Raw genomic sequence first — 19765 nt, 5'->3', positions numbered from 1 at the left:
TCACCATATTAGCCACCATCACCCAATCACGGGACATACTTGAGGCGAAGATTGGGGCAGTTGGATCTGATGTGATGCTCCTTAGACAGGATCTACGCAACACTGTGCAGCGCATCACTGAGACGGAGTCTCGGTTGTCGACAGTGGAAGACTCAGTCAACACACTCCAGAAGAAGGTCACTCCCTTGGAATCCATCGCCAAGGGATTGGCAACGTGGGTGGAAGATACGGAGGGGCGCGCCCACCGCAATAACCTTCGCTTTGTGGGGTTTCATGAAGGGTGCAAGGAAAGGGATGTAGCGGACTTTCTGGCCAAATAGCTGGCGGACTGGCTTCCCCCGGGTCTCATGCCTCCCAGTTTTGTTGTGGAACACGCTGCTGCAGAAGCCGCAGCCAGGTGCAGGCCGGGACCCTCGATTGCAAGGTTCCTAAACTTCAAGGACAGGGATATCATTCTACAGCAGGTTAGATTCAAGAATCCCCTACAGTTCTCCTTGCAAAAGATCATGATATTCCCAAATTATACTAGACTGGTCCAGCAGCGCCAGCAGTCTTTCACCAAGGCGAAGGCCAAATTGCGACACCTCAAGATTCAATATTCCCTGCTATTCCCGGCAAGGCTACGAATATCATACAAAGAGCAGACATACTTCTTTGTGGACTCCCCAGAGGAGATCTTTGCGTGGACAGATGAATATATTAAACTTGGGCCGCAAACCCCGCCCAGACTGGAGTCAGACTCCTCAACTGGGGGGCAGAGCCTGAGGATATCCCAGGCCCCTGGTGAGCAACGCCGGCAGTTGCTTTCCAAGAGACGCTCCAAATCTCGTAATAAATCACATGTATGATCTAGGGACTGTCACATGAAAGCTACTTCACTCTGTCGCTCACTCATAAGTGACTTAGATTCTATTGTTGATGGCATATTAATATGGGCTGTACCTCCCAATGCTCTACCTGGATCTTGAAGCATTGCTGTGTCTAGGGGTAGTAACTCAGGTATCCATTGGCTGGGAGCCGTGTCAGACCCCCTTTGGGGCCCGGGGTCCTCCCATGCCGCGACAGATGCTTCTACTTTGAGGTATTGGGGTGGGGGAGGAGGAGTGGGGGTATGTTGGGGAATGTTCTTGGTTTTCAGTGTCATGCAAATGTCCTCTCTGTAGTTGTATCTAAGCCTATGATTGTCATATGTGGTCCCCCATATATATTCATTGATCTTCGCCCCAATTTCCAACATGTCTAGGCTGTTGGAGAGACATCTTCGGGTGGTAAGCTGGAATGTCCGGGGATTACTGGATAAGGTTAAGAGAGGGGCTGTTTTGCACCAGGCTAAACGTTATGGCACAGATTTTACTTTTGCAAGAGACGCACTTGCTTGGCAATAAACTCCTATGATTAACACGATTTGGCTTTGTACAGGTCTTCCACTCCAGATTCACTAGGGGCTCGCATGGGGCAGCGATCCTGGTCCATTGCAGAGTCCCCTTCGTACATGAGAAAACATGGACCGACCCCCAGGGACGTTATGTGGTTGTTACTGGCTCGATGTATGGCAAGTTGATAGACTTGGGAACTGTATACGCTCCTCCGCCCCGCACATGGAACCTAACGGAACGCTTGATGCGGTTGTGGGTGGAGATCCTCGGGGCTGACTCTGGTTGGGGGTGACTGGAATGACACAATATGCCCTTCTATCAACAGGTGGCGTAGTTTAGGAAATCCGGTCGAGCCCCATGAGTCCAAACTTGGGTCCATGATGCAGGGATTGGATTGGATAGATTCTTGGAGACGACTTCACCCTACTGACCAGTGCTACACCTTCTTCTCCTGTGTAAATGGATCCTTTTCCCGGATAGATTACATTTTTTTATCAGCAGCGCACATACATAGATTAGCAGCAGCTGAAATACTGCCCGAGGACTTTCAGATCACTCTCCACTACAGCTAGAGCTGCGACTGGATGTTGAGCCTCCTCCCTTTTGCTGGCTCCTTTCACCATGGCTTCTACTGGATGATAAATATAGGTCACATATACACACCTCTCTTACAGAATATTTCCTACACAATGTTGGGTCGCTTGGATCTCCTGTGGTTGTGTGGGAGGTGATGAGGTCTACTCTGTGAGGGGTGGAAGTTGCCTACTGCACAGCTCAGTGTAAACTGCGTCAGGAAAGGCTGATACTCCGGAGCACTCGGGCCGGAAGGCAAACGGGCACGACTCGCACAGACAATTACTTTATACCCAGCAGATTTACGCCAGGGAACTGATGGATGAGACTCGCGTTGCCTGTAGCTACCCGAAGTAGAATATACCAGTGGGGTGACACGTTGAGTGCCTTGCTGCACCGTTTGTGTCAAAGGGCTCTTTACCCTATCTCTATTTCGTGCATGCGCGATTCCGATGGGAGTGTTTCCACAGACCCTCTTCAGATAGCTACGAGCTTCGTGAATTACAATGCAGAGCTGTATGCCCCTCTCGAGATTATCTCGCCACAGTTGGTTCAGCAATTAATTGATGATCTGCCTCCACGTGCCCTCACGGATGTAAAAGGGACGCAATTGATGCCCTGATAACAGCTGAGGAAGTCTAGGAGGTATTGTCACGGATGCACTCGGACAAGGCTTCTGGCCCAAATGGTTTTCCAAATTTTATAAGAAATATCAATCCCTACTTACTGCTCCTTATCTCGCCGCACTTCCGGTTGCGCTTGACTCTTCCAGCAGATTGGCGACATGCTGAGATAGTGATATTTCAGAAGCCCCCCTGATCTCTACTCTTCCTACCGTCCGATATCCCTCCTCAATGTTGAGGCAAAACTCCTTGCCAAGATTATAGCTAACCGCATAGTTCAGCACATGTCGAATCTGTTTCATTCAGACCAGGCGGGTTTTATGCCGGGTCGCGCCATGCGTCACAATTTCAGACGTGCTCACAACGCCATCACATTAGTGGATCATCTGGGAGAACCCGCTGCTCTGCTGTTGGCTGACATAGATAGGGCCTTTGACTCTTTGAGTGAGACCTATCTCTTTGCGCTGCTTAGTCGTCTTAATTTTGGTCCCCCTCTCCTGAGGTATATTGAACTCATATACAGATATTACAGCTTCTGTCCATGTGGCGGAAGCCATTTACCAAACTATCTCTATCGGACGTGGCACTCGCCAGGGCTGGCCCCACTCTCCATATATCTTCGCACCCGCCATGGAGTTGCTTGCTGCGTGGGCGCGGATGTATGCTCAGTTCTGGGGCTTTGAGTTGACGGGGACAACGTCAGATCGCATAGCATTATATGCAGCTGATGTGTTATTTTTTTCTAACGCGACCGGACCGTTCGGGACCAAGACTCCTCAGGATCATGCAGATCATTGGCAAAACATCTGGGCTATACATGAACACCTGTAAACCCTACCTATGGCCTATACGCAATGTAGGCCCTATGGTCTTATGGACTGAGGAGGTTACGGTTGTGCAAGATGGCTTTAAGTACCTCGGGGTCTTTCTGGCTGCCTCACAGTCCCTGTCATGGGAACGAAACCTAGCTCAACTCTGGATGCATATCAAGGAGCAGACTTGCACCTGGTCGCATCTACCGCGTTCTCTTTTTGGTAGATCGGCCATTTTCAAGATGGTCTCCCAGACCCACTTACTGTATCAACTTCAAAACCATCCAAACTTGATACCACCTAGTTGGTTTACGCAATTAAACGCTACTCTCCGGTATTTTCTTCAGGGTGGGGGGCGGCTCTGCTCGGGTCGCTTTGAGGACATGCTTTCTGTCAACCTATTGCGGGGGTTGGCTAAACCAGAAATTCACACATATTATGTGGCATTGCACCTACTTATTTTAAGCGAGTGGTGGTACGGCGATAGGTCCGACCCCGCCTAGCTGGTTGAGAGATGGCTGATGGGTGCTACATCTTTACATTCGATCCTGTACGCTGGTCCGACCCTGAGGGCGTTGCCTCCGGCGACTGCTACCAGAACTGCCGACCACGGAGAGGGCAAGAAAACTGCAACATGGACAATGGTGGTTGTGCTCAGAAGTGCCAAATGTTCCGGGCTGCAGTGCAGTGCACGTGCCATACTGGCTTCCGACTCATGGAAGACGGGCGGTCCTGCTTGGGTGAGGAGCTCGGCAATGGACCTAGAGACACCGTATGAGATAGCATGAAAGACCGAGGGCCTGATTTGGATCTCGGCAGACGGGTTACTCCGTCACAAGGGTGACGTATATCCCATCTGCTGAAATATAAATCCCATAGGATATAATAGGAGTTCAAGGCATGTGTGCTGTAGATACTCATGCTTTGCATGGGTCCGCCATTTAGTATTGGGCTCGGTTGATTGCAGGTTGCTTTTGCTCGAAGGAGTATTCTTCGAGTCACGAGGCTGTGACTCCTCCTCTTGGTAATACTGCACATGGTCATCGACGCCATCTTCAGATTGTTTTTTTTCTGCCAACAAGTTTGAATGTAGGATCTTGCGACCTGGTACAATTCTCCATCGGAGGGTTATAGATCTCGACGGTATTGTCTCTTTCAGTATCTTGTTACTTCCCTTACTTTGACTCTACATAGCGAGTTTAGGCCTCGGCCCAGTGGCCGTGCCCAGCCAAGCAAAACTTCTCCATTTACAATGCTCTCACAGAATTACCTGCTAATGGAACATACTTTGTTCTGTTTCTGTCCGAAGTGCCACTCCAAATACCCTCATCAATATTCTGTTTGCAACTTATGCCACTCGTCTGAACATCGACAACACCGCTATGAGGCCTGCAAGTCTTTGGTACAAAAAGACTCTTAGGGACCGAAGTGCTAGAAGACAAGAAATGGCGGAATGCACGATGTCCCCGACATCTTCGGTCAGCAAGAAGAGGACAAAGAGGCTTCAGCAGCACAGGAGGAATCACTTTCCAACCATGATTTGTAATCCAAGTATCAGTCAGCAGAGGATTCGGCCACTCTTCAACCAGTAAAGCAGCAACGTACTGTGAGTACTTCTACCCCTGCTCCGAAGCCAAAATCATCAGTTACCACCGAAAAAACTGCTCAAAAGGCTGCCATTGCACACTGCCATGGCACGCACCGAAAACAGTCCTGATAGGTCAACCTAAAGCAGGACCCTCTATATCCATTCCATCCGAGACCACAACACCTCAGTCTTCGGTCTCAGCACCGAAAGAATCTTGTCATTTTGAAACCGAATGTTCCTCTGTCGAAAAGCTTCCACCACCAAAATGCTTTGTTTTTGGTCCAAAATCTCCTCCCGAACCAATCCTTGAGCAATTTCACCAAAAGCTCGATCCTAAACAAAAAAAGCTCCACATTCAGCCAGGAACTGAGAAAATAATGGTACAGCTATGAAAACAACATACTCCTAAGAAGCAATTTGGTTTTGAGGATGTTTTAGACATTCCTGTTCAACCTGTAAAGAAGAAGAGGAAGGATGCTGCAACTATTCCATTCCCATTCCTACTTCACTTGTACCACCTCCACCACCTACTCCACCACCTCACTCACCACAGTTGTCTGAATCAGGTAATATATCTCTGCAGTCAACAGTAGGGGACGATCAGGATATCCCAGGCGATACAGACCCAGGGGATCCCTAGGATGATTAAAATATTGCCCTCACGCTGACACTGATCCTGATTTATATCCCATTTGTCCATCACCACCGGAAGATGCATCTGCTTATCAGAATCTAATACCAAGAGCAGCCACATTTCATCAGGGACCTCTAGGTAAAGACTCAATGGAGGAGGATTTCCTTTTTGAGACTTTGTCTACTGCACAAAGAGGGGCACAATATTTACCATTACTCAAGGGTGTGACACTTCACTCAGATGACGTTTTTTAAACACCCATTCAAAACAAAGGATAATTACTCCACGCATTGACAAAAAGGTACAAAGCACCACCATCAGACCCCATTTTCATTAGAGGTCAATTAACCCCAGACTCTTTAGTGGTGTCCAATGCAAGGAAAGGAGCTAACTCCCAAACCACTGGATATGCGCCACCGCCAGATAAGGAATCCAAACTCATGGATGCCTCTGGGAAAAGAGTTGCAGCACAAACAGCTAATCATTGGCAAATAGCCAATAGCCAGGATATGCTTGCAAGGGTTGACAGGACCCACTGGGACGAAATGGAGAGGCTGCTTCAGAGGACCACAGAAAAAGAGTTCAAGAGATTGTCAATTAAGACAAACTTTTCACCAACATTTCTATTAGGTGTGCACTAGATGCAGCCAACACTGCTGCTCGGAGTATCAATTCCAGTGTACTAATAAGAAGACGAGCATGGTTATGGGTATCCGGTTTCAAACCTGAGGTACAACAGACTATATTGAACCTCCTATTAGACAAGGAACATCTCTTCGGCCCTCAAGTGGACAGAGTCCTTGAAAAAATGAAAAAGGACACTGAGGTAGCAAAATCAATGGGAGCTCTACAAACTAACACTTACTGAGGTTCCTTTTGTAGGCCCAATTACAAACAAGAGGGCAAGGTTAGCTTCCACAGATACCTCTAGTTCACAGTATAAAACTCCGGGACAAGACTCTGCGTTCTATGGAAGCTAGACAAGTGATTGTTCCCCCAGTCAAAAAACCTAGCTGGCATGGCAGGAGCTTCATTACAAGTGCCACAAAAGGCTGGAACAATTTACCATTTTACCTGAGGAATGCATCAGAGCTCCTTACCTTTAGGAAAGGACTGAAAACCTGGCTGTTTACGGTATAGTCATTTTCATCACAAGCAACCAATTAGGCAGTGCTCAGCGCCAGGACACCTTAGGGTAACAGCCGCGCTCTAGAAATTTCCATAACATAACCACTACATCATTATATCATATCAGAACATTTTCATATGGTCACTCTTCAGGAGATCATCCCTTTATTACAAAAAGAGGACTTCATGGCAACCTTGGATCTAAAGGATGCCTATTTTCATATACCAATGCATCCTCCACAAGGAAGTACCTCAGATTCCAATTTCTAGGAAACCATTATCAATTCAAGGTTCTCCCCTTTGGCATTGCCACTGCACCAAGAGTATTCACAGAATGTCTGGCAGTTGTGGCAGGGTATCTGTGCTGGGCAAGCTTTCAGGTCATCCCTTATCTAGACGATCGGCTAATCAGAGCAAACATATTCAATCTTTGCAAACAAAACACTCAAAAGACCCTACATTTATTACATCAACTAGTGTTTACTGTCAACCTACAAAAATCTCCTCTACAACCAGCAGTTGCTCAGTCATACTCAGGGGCTACGCTCAACACCACTTTAGCGTTAACATACCCAAACACAGGCTGAATACACAACATAATAAAATTAATTCAACAGTTTCAAACATAAACTCACATTCCTGCTAAAACATTTCTCAGACTTCTAGGCATGTCGGCATCTTGTATTCACATAGTCCCACATGCCAGACTAAATATGAGACCTCTACAACAATGTGTCTCTCAACAATGAACTCAATCACTGGGTCGACTACATGATCTAGTGTTGGCAAACAGCCGGACATATCACTCTCTGCAATGGTGGAATCCACAGAATCTATCCAAAGGGCGGCTGTTTCGGGACCCAGTTCCCCAAACAGCTCTAACAACAGATGCTTCCCTGATAGGCTGGGGAGCACAGCTCTACAACGTCTTCATTCAAGGAGTGTGGACTCCAAATAAAAACATCTTCATGTCGATCACCTAGAGGTGCAAGCTGTTCATCTAGCAATGAAAGCCTTTCCAATTCACCTGCAGCACAAAGTTGTCCTAATTCGAACAGACAATATGACAACTATGTATTATTTACAAAACCGGGGGGGGGGGAATACTCTCTCCAGTTATCTCACTTTGCACATGAAATATGGAGATTAGGAATACACCCCAACATTCATCTCCTAGCAGAACATGTCCCAGGGACAAGCAACCAAATTGTGGACTTGTGGACAAAGCAGAACGCAGCAACAGGTCCACAAATAGGAGATTCACCACAATGTTCTTCAACCATACTTTCAAAAGTGGGGTTTTCCTGAAATAGCCCTGTTTGCAATAAAAGAGAATGCAAAATGCCCACTTTTCACAGGCAGATATCAACACCATCAATCCAAAGGCAATCTCTGTGGGTGAATTGGTCAGGGATATTTGCATACTCAACCTCTCTCACTACTTCCATTTGCGGTCAGGAAACTCAGACAGACATCTCTCACCATGATACTAACACTTTCCACGTGGACTCGAAAAACTTGGTTTTCAGCACTGTTGAAGCTATATCTAGTTCCACACGAGAAGCTTCACCTGAAGCTTGACCTGAATCCGGACCTTCTCACACAGAACCATGGAACATTAAGGCATCCCAATCTGTATGAACATTCTTAAAGAGGCTTGTAAACCTGCCACAAGACAGTGTTATGCAGCAAAATGGAAAAGCTTTTTTGTCTTCTGCCACAAACAAGACATCGACCCTCTTCATGCAAGGGTACAAAGCATCATTCATATCTATTGCCTTTACAGACTGCAGGGTTAGCACGCACTTCCATAAGATGATATATTGCAGCTGTTGCATCATACCCACAGAACAGGCAACACTTATCAATCTTTAAAACTCCAGTTATCAGAGCATTTATGGAGGGGCTTAAAAGGGTAATTCCTCCTAAAATTCCACCTGCTCCAGCATGGAACTTAAACATTGTCCTAACAAGACTAATGGGTCCTCCTTTTGAACATTACACGCTTGTCGATTACAGTACCATTCATGGAAATATGCTTTTTTAATTGCTATTACTTAGATGAGTCAGTGAAATTCAGGTGCTTAAACAGCCTTCCTTTCAACTACATCGTGATAGAGTAGTGCTCAGAACTAACCCAAAATTCCTACCAAAAATGGTTATTAATTTTCATATTAATCAATCCATTGATTTACCTGTTTTTTTCTACAACCAGAGGCAGTTGCAGAAAGGGCACTACACACATTAGATGTTAAAAGGACACTAATGTATTATATTGACAGGACTAAATCATTTAGAAAAAGAAAACCATTTTTTGTTGTCTTTGCCCCTCCTTGCATGGGAAAGGCAGTTTCAAAATCAAGCATTTCACAATGGATAGTTAAAGGAGGAGTCACACAGTATCGTGACTTGAAGAGGAGTTCTTGGAGCGGGAACAGCTTGTGATCATCCGGGCCCGGCACTGGATGGCGGACTCGTGCGGGGCATGTGGGTCTACAGCACTACATGTCAAGAACAGATGAGGAGATGGGGAGAGAAGTTGGCCTAATGGCTAGGGCGGTCGACCTCGAATCTGGGGAACTGGGTTCGAGTCTCGGCAATGATGCTGAACATCCTGTGATTGTGGGCAAATCACTTAATCTCCCCGTGCTTAACAAAACTGATTGTGTCCTCATGTAATGCAACTGGTGCTATGTAAAGCGCTCTGATACCCGATTCGGGTCAAGTTCGCTCTATATAAAACTCTGTAAAATAAAAAAAATTAAAAAAGGAGCAGACTTGCACCTGGTCGCATCTACCGCTTTCTCTTTTTGGTAGATCGGCCATTTTCAAGATGGTCTCCCAGCCCCGCTTACTGTATCAACTTTAAAACCATCCATACTTCATACCACCTAGTTGGTTTACGCAATTAAACGCTACTCTCTGGTATTTTCTTCGGGGTGGGGGGCGGCTCCGCTCGGTTCACTTTGAGGACATGCTTTCAGTCAACCTATTGCGGTGGTTGGCTACACCAGAAATTCACGCATATTATGTGGCATTGCACCTACTTATTTTAAGCGAGTGGTGGTACGGCGATAGGTCAGACCCCGCCTCGCTGGTTGAGAGATGGCTGATGGGTGCTACATCTTTACATTCTATCCTGTACGCTGGTCTGACCCTGAGGGCGTTGCCTCCGGCGACTGCTACGGTCTTTCATCTCTGGAGGCGCACACTCCGGCAGCTGGGGTGGTGGGGCCGAATAACAAAAGAGGCTCCCTTTTGGCATAATGGCCTCATGCCGCAGCTAGCTGGCCTTCCTGGCTTTTCAGGTTGGGACACACTAGGAATTTCTAACGTGAGGGATGTCCTTCATGGCCAGACACTAAAGTCCTTTCAGAAATTGCAGCAAGAATATGCGATGCCCCGATCGCAATTCTACAAATACCTTCGATTCCACCATGCCTTCTCTCCATACCTAGCACTACAGGAGACCATACCTGATTTTAGCCGCCTTGAAGCCAAGGTGTTTATGGGAGAATTGGGGGAACACAAGATCTCCAAAATCTACTGCACACTTGTCACAAATAGCCACACAACTCTGTCCAGAACACGGGAGGCCTGGCAGTCTGATCTCGGCCCATTAGAAGATGAGGATTGGACTGAGTTGCTGGCATCCCCACGGGGTGCCGCCATAGCGACTGGACTACGATATACACAGTTCGAGTACCTACACCAGGGATATTACACAAGACATCGGCTCTGGCGGGCAGGGCTCATCTCCGTTATACTTGAGATGCTGAGCGGCAGAGGGTACCCTTATACACACAGTATGGTTATGCACATCACTTTCCGAGTTCTGGCGTGTGGTTATTACATGCATGTCGCGGATATTGGGTTGGGACGTCCCTCATTCAGCAAGGATAACCTTCCTCCTATCACCAACGACATTGGGGGGGGGGAACATTTTAAATGCCATCTACTGCTATTGGGCCGCACCCTTGCAAAGCGAGACATTGCGAGGGCCTGGAAAGATACGGCCCGCCCTCTCTTGGAGCTTGGAAGAAGGGTCTAGATTTCTGTATGGTGCTGGAGATACCTGTATTCGCTGCACGGGGTTGCCCTCGAAAGCATCCCAAGATATGGAAGAGATGGGCAGATTTCCGGGGACTCTACTTGGAACCTATTCCAGACTATACAACCGATTGATGTTATTACAGCTGCTGTATGGTGGGATGTACAGATTATGAGAATTTCGATTCTGCACTCATGGGTTGATTTTACATGCTCTATATTTTACAGTGGACTAACGAAACTCCAGTTACTTGTTATAGCAATAGGTTGTTATTCATATAACCCTTTTTTTGCATATTTGGCCACAAAATGTCGACATCAATATTTGTATTATGTATACTTCGCTGTTATGGTATACGGCCTTCACAGGCGTATTATGGCTGTTGACAATAACATTTTGATGTGAAAAAAAAACTGTGCCGACGTGGGTGTCTGGTGAGCTGCATGAATGTAATGTGAGAGGAGGGCCCATGTGAGTGTCAGGTGAGAGGAGTGCATGCAGAGTGAAGTGTGAGCAGTGTAAATGTAGGGTGAGTGGTGTGCCTGTGTGTGGTGCAGAGTGAGCAGCGAGAAAAAAGGGTGACATGCGAGAGTGCCTGGTGAGAGGAGTCAGGGCAGAGTGAGTGGTGTGTCCCAATGAGTTTCGGCAGACTATTGTCCCAGTGTGCAGGCAGGATGAACAGAGTGCCAGAATGAATGCAGCCTAAGAGGTTTGTCTGTGTGAGTGCAGGGTGAGTGATGTGACTCCAGGGTAAGTGCTGTGTTTGTTTGCGTGGTGAGTGCAGGGTGAGTGCTGTGCCCTTGTGAGTGAAGGGTGAGCTGTGCGAGTGACAGAAGTGCCTATGTGAGCGCAAAGTGAGCGATGTGACAGTGTGAGAGTAGGGTGAGAGGAGTGACTGCCGGGTGAGTAATGTGACATATGAGTTTGGGTGCAGGTGAAAGAGCAGAGTGGGAGGAATGAATGCATGGTGAGTGATGTGCTTGTTTGAGTAAGAATGCAGTGTGAGCAGTGAGAGTGGCAGGTGAGTGAAGTGTCACATGAGTGCAGAGTGAGTAGTGTTCTTGTAAAAGTGCAGAGTGAAAACTGCGAGTGCATGGTGATCACTGTGAGGACAGTGTGATCACTGAGTGCAGGGTGAGTGGTGTGCTCATGCGACCACAGGGTAAGTGGAGGAAGAACGGCGTTAATTCATGGCAAGGGGCATAAGTTCAGTGTGGTCACTGTGAGTGCAGGGTTGAACGCGCAAGAAGAGCGGACAACAGATGCGTTCAGCGGTTTTTTCATAATTTTCAGGAAATTGCCTCCATAATTAACATCGAGTTGGCCATTTTAGGCAAAATAACCAGAGACTGCGAGGTGTTCTTTTACTTGTCTTTTGGGGATATCCTCTGAAAAACAGCTGCTGTGGTTCACTTGAATGATCACACATGAAAAAAAACTTCATTGCAACCAAGAGTTACTGACTATTCACTGTTTGCACTGCATCCCTGGAGCTGTATTTGTAGCAAAATGAACCTTTCTTCTGCACTCTATTCCATAGCAACATGTACCGCTCGCCCTTAACTGTTGGTATCCATCACTGTCAGCTCTCAGAAGTTAGTGTAAGATGACAGGCAGCCCTTTACAAAACAAATTACTGACAGGCGCCCAACGCCCATAGGGCTAAAAGGGCTTTAGCCCCCCCCCCCCCTCCCCTTCTCCTCCCTCCCCTCCTCTGTCGTGTCTCAGACCCGGCTGCTGCAGCTTTATCTGCTGTGGGCTCGGCTGGGCAGTGTCTAGAGTCTTATCTCTGCCACACCAGAGTTTTTTACAGGTCTTTAAAAGACCGTTTACATTCCATTGTGAACTGGTTAACGAGGCTTTATGTTTTTTCACTGGTTCCTGTACCCCTGGGTCAGCATTTTGCCTATTCCCTACATTTATATTTCAGTTTTACTGACACATTGGAAGAATGCATTTCATGAAGTCATCTCATGAGTAGGGATGCCACCTTTCCAAAAGAAAAATACCTGCCATTTGTTGTTGTTCAAGGGGTCTGCAAAGGCCTCTCATTGACACTACATCAGGCTGTAAATAAAATTGTATGTATTCATTTCTAACATGACTTTCATGTCTTTGTTTTCGTCAATTGGATCATCAATGCAGCCCTAGAACAAAATTTAAAGTGCCATTTATATATTTGCTGTTTGAAGTACGCTGTAATCCCGCGATGTCCTCTGGCAGGATTTTCAACGTGGCAGCGGTATCCGGACAATCGGAGGAGGAAGTCGGCACTCCAGTGTTGCAGGCGGACGTGACGAGGAGGAGGGAAACGACCGGCGAGGAGAGGGGTGAAGAGGAGAGGAAGAACGGGGACGAGAGAGACTACGAGGACGCTGGAGCATAGACGACAGAGAAAGGAAGAACACAGTCTACGCCACGGGAGAGAAGAGGTAGCGAGGACCAGAGCCCCAAGGCGGAGAAGTCGACGGAGAGCGGCAGGATAGCGCCAGGAGGCACTGCGCCAGAGCCAAACCGGCCAGAAGGAGAGCAGGGCGGTGGGACTCCCCCAGCCACGGCCCAGGAGGGTTGTGCTTAAGGCAAGTACCGTTTTTTAGCCTCTTTTCCTTAGGAAGGTGGAGAAAAGGGCCCCCATAGGGTTTTTGGGGCACTCAATGCATGTGCATATACACACAAAGGCACTAGGAAGGTGTTGGTGGCGTGAGGCACTAAGACAGTGGTTGCTGCTCCTGGTAGAAGGCATACAACCCTAAAGAAAGTTGAAAGCACCCTGGGTGACGGTGAAGGGTTAACCTCTACGTTGAAACCAACTGCATCCTAGGACCGGTTTCGGGCTAACAGACCTCATCAGCCAGGCTAGCTTGAATCCAGGGGCAAAGATCTCTGTACTGGGTGAATGTATGACATTGATCCGCATTCTGTCCATAATTTGTTCTTTTTGCATTTGTCACCCGAGTGGGACGGGTATGCCCAGAGGTGGGTCTCGTGCGCTCCATGCCACTGGAGTCAAGCTATCCTGGCTGAGGAGGAGTTAAGTCCTGAAACCGGTCCTAGGATGCTTGTTTCCAGTCCAGGGAGGACCTGGCTTGGCAGTTTGGGTTGGACTGTTCCAATGAGGGACAGGGTCAAGACTGATTTGCATATGGCTGGGTTCAAACTGGAATTTCATGGTGAGCAAAAAAATGATGGATTTAGGCCCAGATCTCTGTACTGGAGTGAATGTATGACATTGTTCTGCATTCTGTCCATCAATTGTTCTTTTTGCATTTGTCACCCCGAGTGCGATGGGTATGCCCAGACGTGGGTTCTGTGCTCTCCATGCCACTGGAATCAAGCTATCCTGGCTGATAAGGGGTGAAACCCCAAAACCGGTCCTAGGATGCTTGTTTCCAGTTCTGTAAGGAACAGATGGAGTGCCCCACTCTTGAGGGCCTAGGGCGAGGCCCCGGCAGCGGGCGACACCTCTGGTGATCACCTGATTTACTAGGAGTATGGTCTCCTGTACAGCGAGCCTAAGGTTCCTTAGCCTGGTGCAACCAGTGTGTTGGTGGTCCCGGAGTGCTACAGCGTCTTCCTACTGGAGCTGGCTCATGATGCACCCCTGGCAGGTCATCTAGGACAGGACAAGACCTTTAAATGTTGTGTCACCCACTTTTACTGGCCCCGGATGAGGATGGCCTCAGATGTGTTCTACAAGTCAGGCCAGTTGCAAGTCAGGAGGGAACCGCAAAGCTCCCCTGCAGCCATTTCCTGTTGTTGGCCCTCCCTTTGAATGGGTGGGTATCGAGATTATTGGGCTAGTGGAACCAAAGAAAGCCCTTGGCAACAGGTTCATCCTGGTCTTGGTGGACCAAGCCACACGGTACTCAAAGTCTATACCTCGGAGGAAGGTGACTGCTACGTGGTGGCCGGGGCACTGATGGGGATCTTTACCCATGTGGGGTTCCCCAAGGAGGTAGTATCCACTTCTTACTACCCCTCAACTAATGGGCTTGTTGAAAGAATCAACAAGACCCTAGAAGGCATGCTCATGTCAGAGCCCTTGTGGCGGAAGTGGGATATCCTCCTGTTTGCTTCCAGGGAGGTACCGCAGAAGGGGGTTGGCTTCAGCCCCTTTAAAATTCTGTACGGGTACCCTGTGGGAGGACATCTCAGTCTGGTGAAGGAGGTGTGGGGCCCGGCCTCGTGCGTAGGCCTCCTCGACCACTAGCCCCCAGACCCAACCCCTACACCACCCCTGGTCCCGGGATATAGCCACCCATCCTTCCCACCCCGTAGCCACCGAAGACCCCTGGCCACCATGTCCCGATGTCCCGATGGCCGGCCTGGGCCCCAGCGAAACCTAGACCCTGAACGCGCCATGCCCAGCCAAGGGAGAGGGGAACCCCCCAAGCAAGACAGGGAGGAGTAGTCTCTGTCACACCTCTGACCTCCTCTCAACGGAGGGTTTCGATCGCCCTCCGGACCCCCAGGGAGCTGGCTCCCCGCATGCTGGGCGTCTGGAGACCCTCCCAGGCCAACCTGAAAGGATCAAAGAGCCGAGCGGCAGGAAATCCCAACACTGCCCCCAGAAGCCAAAGACCCCTTTCTGTGTGGACGCCGGACTTCAAAGAGAATGAGGCGTATAACAGGGGGTGCTGAGGGGACTGGGGTAGAGAAGACCTGGAACTAAGAGAGCCCTGCGGACCTGGTAGCGGCTCGACGAACCTGCAAAGAAGGACACTACCTGATCCTTGGAAACCAACTGAGCCCTGCTGACGTCGTCGCGGCTCCCGAGAACACTACGAACCCCGGGGCCTGCTGAGAGACTCGCGGCTCCCCCTGACCCTAAGATCATCGGAGCCTGCTGAGAGACTCGCGGCTCCTCCTCCAACTCTAAGACCAGCTGAGCCTGCCGAGTGAATCGCGGCTCCCCGAAGATCTCCCGATTGACAGTTCCTTCCTACCGGAGCCCTGCGGACGTGGTCGCGGCTCGAGAATACCCTGGTCCGGCTGAACCCAAGCCTGTACCGTGTCCCCCGGCTCGAGGATTGAGAGCTGTGCGAACGATACTCGGCATTGACTCTGTCCCGCTACCCCAATCCCCTTTGTCAAGGACTTACCAAGCTCGTTGTATTGACCAAAGACTACCTTGCGGATCATAAAGATCCAAAGAATCTTAGATAAAGATCTCCGTTTACTGAACCCTACTGTGTGGTGTCCCTTTGTCAAGTAGTGCCAGCTCAGCAAGTGCGATCCTAAAGTACGAGTCCCTTTCCTAGATGGGCCTCCCCGCCGGTGCTCGGCCTGATTCTGGGAGAGGTGGGTCACGGGGTGGTCAGGAACGTGTTCCGTAACCCCCCGGAGATCGCCCCTTCCAACATTTGGTGGCAGGCGACTGAATCCGAGCCGACACCTAGAGATCGTACCGTAAACGGCTGACGCACTACCAAACAAAGATGGAAGAAGGAACCGCCATGAGTACCGCAGGAACCAACGCGAGTTCTACGTTCCGAGAGGACCGGTTGGAAGAGTATACGCACCGAGAATTAAAACAGTTTTACAAAGACCTTGGAATCGCTACCACCGGATTAAGCACCAAAGAAGATTTCCAGAAAGCATTGAAGGCCGGAGTAGAGTCCGGAGATTCCCTTCCCCAAACAGAATGAGGCGGTCGACGGATGGAGACGCCGAACGAGCTCCGAAGCACCCCGGTAAGCAGCAACGTCCCAGAGGGTGGCCTATCCCCAGAAGAACTAGCAGACCGGGAAAGGAGCCGCAGCCACGAACTAGAACTGGCCAAGCTAAAGATAGAAGGAGAGCTAAAATTAGCAGAGAAAAAGTTAGCGGTAGAACAATTACGCCTACAAGGGGAACTTGAAGAGAAGAAACGCCAGCTCGAGCACGAAGAAAAATAACTGCAACTAGAACATGAGCGCAGCCTAAAAGAGATCGAGCTCAAGGCCAAGAATGAGGAATCCAGACCCCCGGGGAATCAAGGGACCTCTCCCCCGGTGGAACCAAAGGTCCACATTCCCAAGGATGTGGTGAAAGAATATTACAAGAACGACGACATCCAGCAATGGTTCAAGGCCTACGAGGTCGCCATGACCTCCCACCGAGTCCCACAGACGGATTGGGGGGCTGGCTTGTGGGGCCGGTTCCTGAGCGAGGGGAGAGACACCCTGCTGGACCTGCCCTCCACTGTGCTAAATTCGTACAGCCACATGAAGGAGGCCCTGTTAGCGAGATATGGACTCACCCCCGAGATGTACCGGCAAAGGTTCCGAGACTGCAAAAAGATACCCGGTACTACGTGGGTGGAGTACGTGAACTTTTACAGCCGAGCCTTAGACGGGTGGATCATGGGCAGCAAGGTCTCCACCTTTGAGGAGCTGTTCGACATGATCGCATGGGAACACTTGTCCGCAAATTGCTTTGTAGAGTTACGCCAGCACCTCCTCGACAGCAAGCTCACAGATCCGCGGAAACTGGCTGTTGAAGCTGATCGCTGGGTGAACACCCGGGCCCCCGTGGGAGACTACGGCCGCCATAGTCAGGGACCTCCCCGCCAGAGGGGTGGGGGAAACCAGGGAAGACAGAGGGAATTCCAGGCAGGCCCCCAGCATAGTCCCCCCAGAAACCAACCCCCGCACTTTCCAGCACCACCTCCAGCCAACACAGGGCCCCCGGGGAGGCAGGGACCCCGAGACAAGATCACATGTTACCGTTGCCAACAGACTGGTCACTACGCCAGTGACCCCCAATGTCCCAGGTACCAACGGGCCGCAGCGACCGCTCCCCCGACCCGACAGATGGGCACCGTGGCCCTAGGGGAGGAGATAGAGGACACCGAGGAGTGGGAGCCTGCAGCCATGGCCCTGGTCTCCCTAGGAGACCGAGAAATGGTTCCCGGAACTGCCTTACCCGCCAACACCAAGAAATACCTACAGCAGGTGACAGTCAACGGGCACCGCGTCGAGGCACTCCGCGACACCGGGGCGAGTGTCACCGCGGTCCACTGCCACCTGGTAGCCGAAGACCAGATACTTCCCGACATCTTCTGTCCACTTATATCCTCGGACAATTCCGAGAGCCTCTGCCGGATGGCCCTGGTACCCTTTGAATGGGGAGGGGGGGGGGGGGGGGGGGGGGACAGGGAGGGGGGGGTAACCGGTAAATTGAGAGTGGCCGTCCGAACCTCCCAGCCCGTAGACTGCCTCCTGGGCAACGACCTCGAGAGCTCCCTGTGGGGACAGGTGGAACGAAGGGCCCACCTAGGAATGATGGGCCTACCCGAATGGGTGTGCGCCACCACGCGCTCCATGTCAGCCCGATCGCCTCCCCTCGAGGGAGGTGAGGCCCAAACCCTGAACCCAGCCGCCGTCCCCGAGGGACGGGACAGGCTACCCGAACCCGATGACCTCCTCCCGGAAGGGGAGCCTGTCCCCGACAACGGGCCAGTGGATCAGAACCCCGAGCAAATAACGGAACTAGGTGACCTGCCAGAGTTGGAGCAATGGCGCTCCGACGGAGGCCCCTCCCGGGAAGAGTTCTGCAGAGAACAAGCCGCCTGCCCTTCCCTCATCGGACTCCGGCAGCAGGCCGAAGCCCAGGCGGTGGGCGACAAGTCCGGAACCCATTGGGTGTATTGGGAAAACGACCTCCTGTACAGTGAGCAGAAGTCTGCCGAGCTAGGATCGGCCCGGGTACTGGTGGTACCCCTGCGCTTCCGAGACTTCCTCCTGGGCCTAGCCCACGATGTACCCCTGGCGGGACACTTGGGCCAAGACAAAACCTATCATCGCTTAGTCACCCACTTCTATTGGCCCAAGATGCGAGCTAATGTCGAAGCCCACTGTAAATCATGTCCCACGTGCCAGGCCAGCGGAAAAAGTGGCGGAAAGCGCAAAGCGCCACTACAACCCTTCCCCGTCGTTAGTACCCCCTTCGAGCGGGTAGGGATAGATATCGTGAGACCCCTGGACCCAAGGACCGCCCAAGGCCACCGGTTCATCCTCGTACTGGTGGACCATGCCACCCGCTACCCCGAGGCCATTCCCCTCCGAACCGTGACGGCCCCCGTGGTGGGACAGGCCTTGATGGGGATATTCTCCCGCGTGGGGTTCCCTCGCGAGGTCGTGAGTGATCGCGGAACTAGCTTTATCTCGAAGTACATGAAGTCCTTATGGCAGCAATGCGGGGTATCGTACAAATTCACCACCCCGTACCATCCCCAAGGCAATGGTCTAGTGGAACGGTTTAACCGGACCCTGAAGGGGATGATCATGGGCCTCGAAGAGCCCCTCCGTCGCCGGTGGGACGTTCTCCTCCCCTGCCTCCTGTTCGCATACCGGGAAGTTCCCCAAAAATCCCTGGGATTCAGCCCATTCGAATTGCTCTACGGGCACCCCGTCCGGGGACCCCTGAGCCTGGTCAAGGAGGGCTGGGAGACCGCCCCCCGAGGGCTCCCCCAAGATGTATTCCGATACATCTTGGCGCTCCGCAACCAGACTCGGAAATTCCGAGAGCTCGCCGAAGCAAACCTCGAGACTAGCCAGGAGGAGATGAAGCGCTGGTATGACCAGAATGCCATTCTGGTCGAGTTCCAGCTGGGCCAACAGGTCTGGGTGATGGCCCCGGTGAAACCATGTGCTCTCCAAGACAAAGGGACTGGACCCTTCAAGGTCGTGGAGCGGAAGAGTCAAGTCACTTATTTAGTTGACGTCCAGTCCCCTCGGAACCCCCTCCGGGTCCTCCACGTGAACCGCCTCAAACCTCACTTCGTGAGGACGGAGCTGAGTTTGCTCCTGGCCACCGACGATGGGGCCGAGGATGACACCGAGCCCCTCCCGGACCTCCTGTGCGCGAAAGAGAAGGATGGCTCTATAGACGGAGTGAGACTTTCCTCCTCTCTCACCCCCCAACAATACGATGACTGCCGCCAGCTATTGGGGCAATTCCCAGACCTCTTCTCCCTCACCCCCAGGGTCACCGACTG

General features: G+C 50.7%; 2 protein-coding genes across 13 annotated transcripts in view; one reads left to right on the top strand and one right to left on the bottom strand.

Annotated features, from left to right (window-relative positions):
• Positions 1 to 19765, bottom strand: part of EFR3B (EFR3 homolog B) — a 1026989-nt gene that overhangs the window by 617412 nt on the left and 389812 nt on the right. The gene's annotated exons all lie outside the window — the stretch shown is intronic.
• Positions 13075 to 19765, top strand: part of LOC146821991 (uncharacterized) — a 358608-nt gene continuing 351917 nt past the window's right edge. For 2 of the 8 annotated variants that reach the window (XR_014963214.1, XM_085613095.1), the window contains exon 1: positions 13086 to 13364. The gene's annotated coding sequence lies outside the window, so the exon portion shown is untranslated. Of the gene's footprint in view, positions 13365 to 19765 lie in introns of all 8 variants that reach the window. The other 6 variants (XR_014963212.1, XR_014963217.1, XR_014963215.1 and 3 more) reach the window with 5 other exon arrangements.

The sequence above is a fragment of the Triturus cristatus genome, chromosome 6 (assembly GCF_964204655.1).
Source record: "Triturus cristatus chromosome 6, aTriCri1.1, whole genome shotgun sequence".
Taxonomy (NCBI): domain Eukaryota; kingdom Metazoa; phylum Chordata; class Amphibia; order Caudata; family Salamandridae; genus Triturus; species Triturus cristatus.
This window is presented reverse-complemented; position numbering and strand designations above follow the sequence as displayed.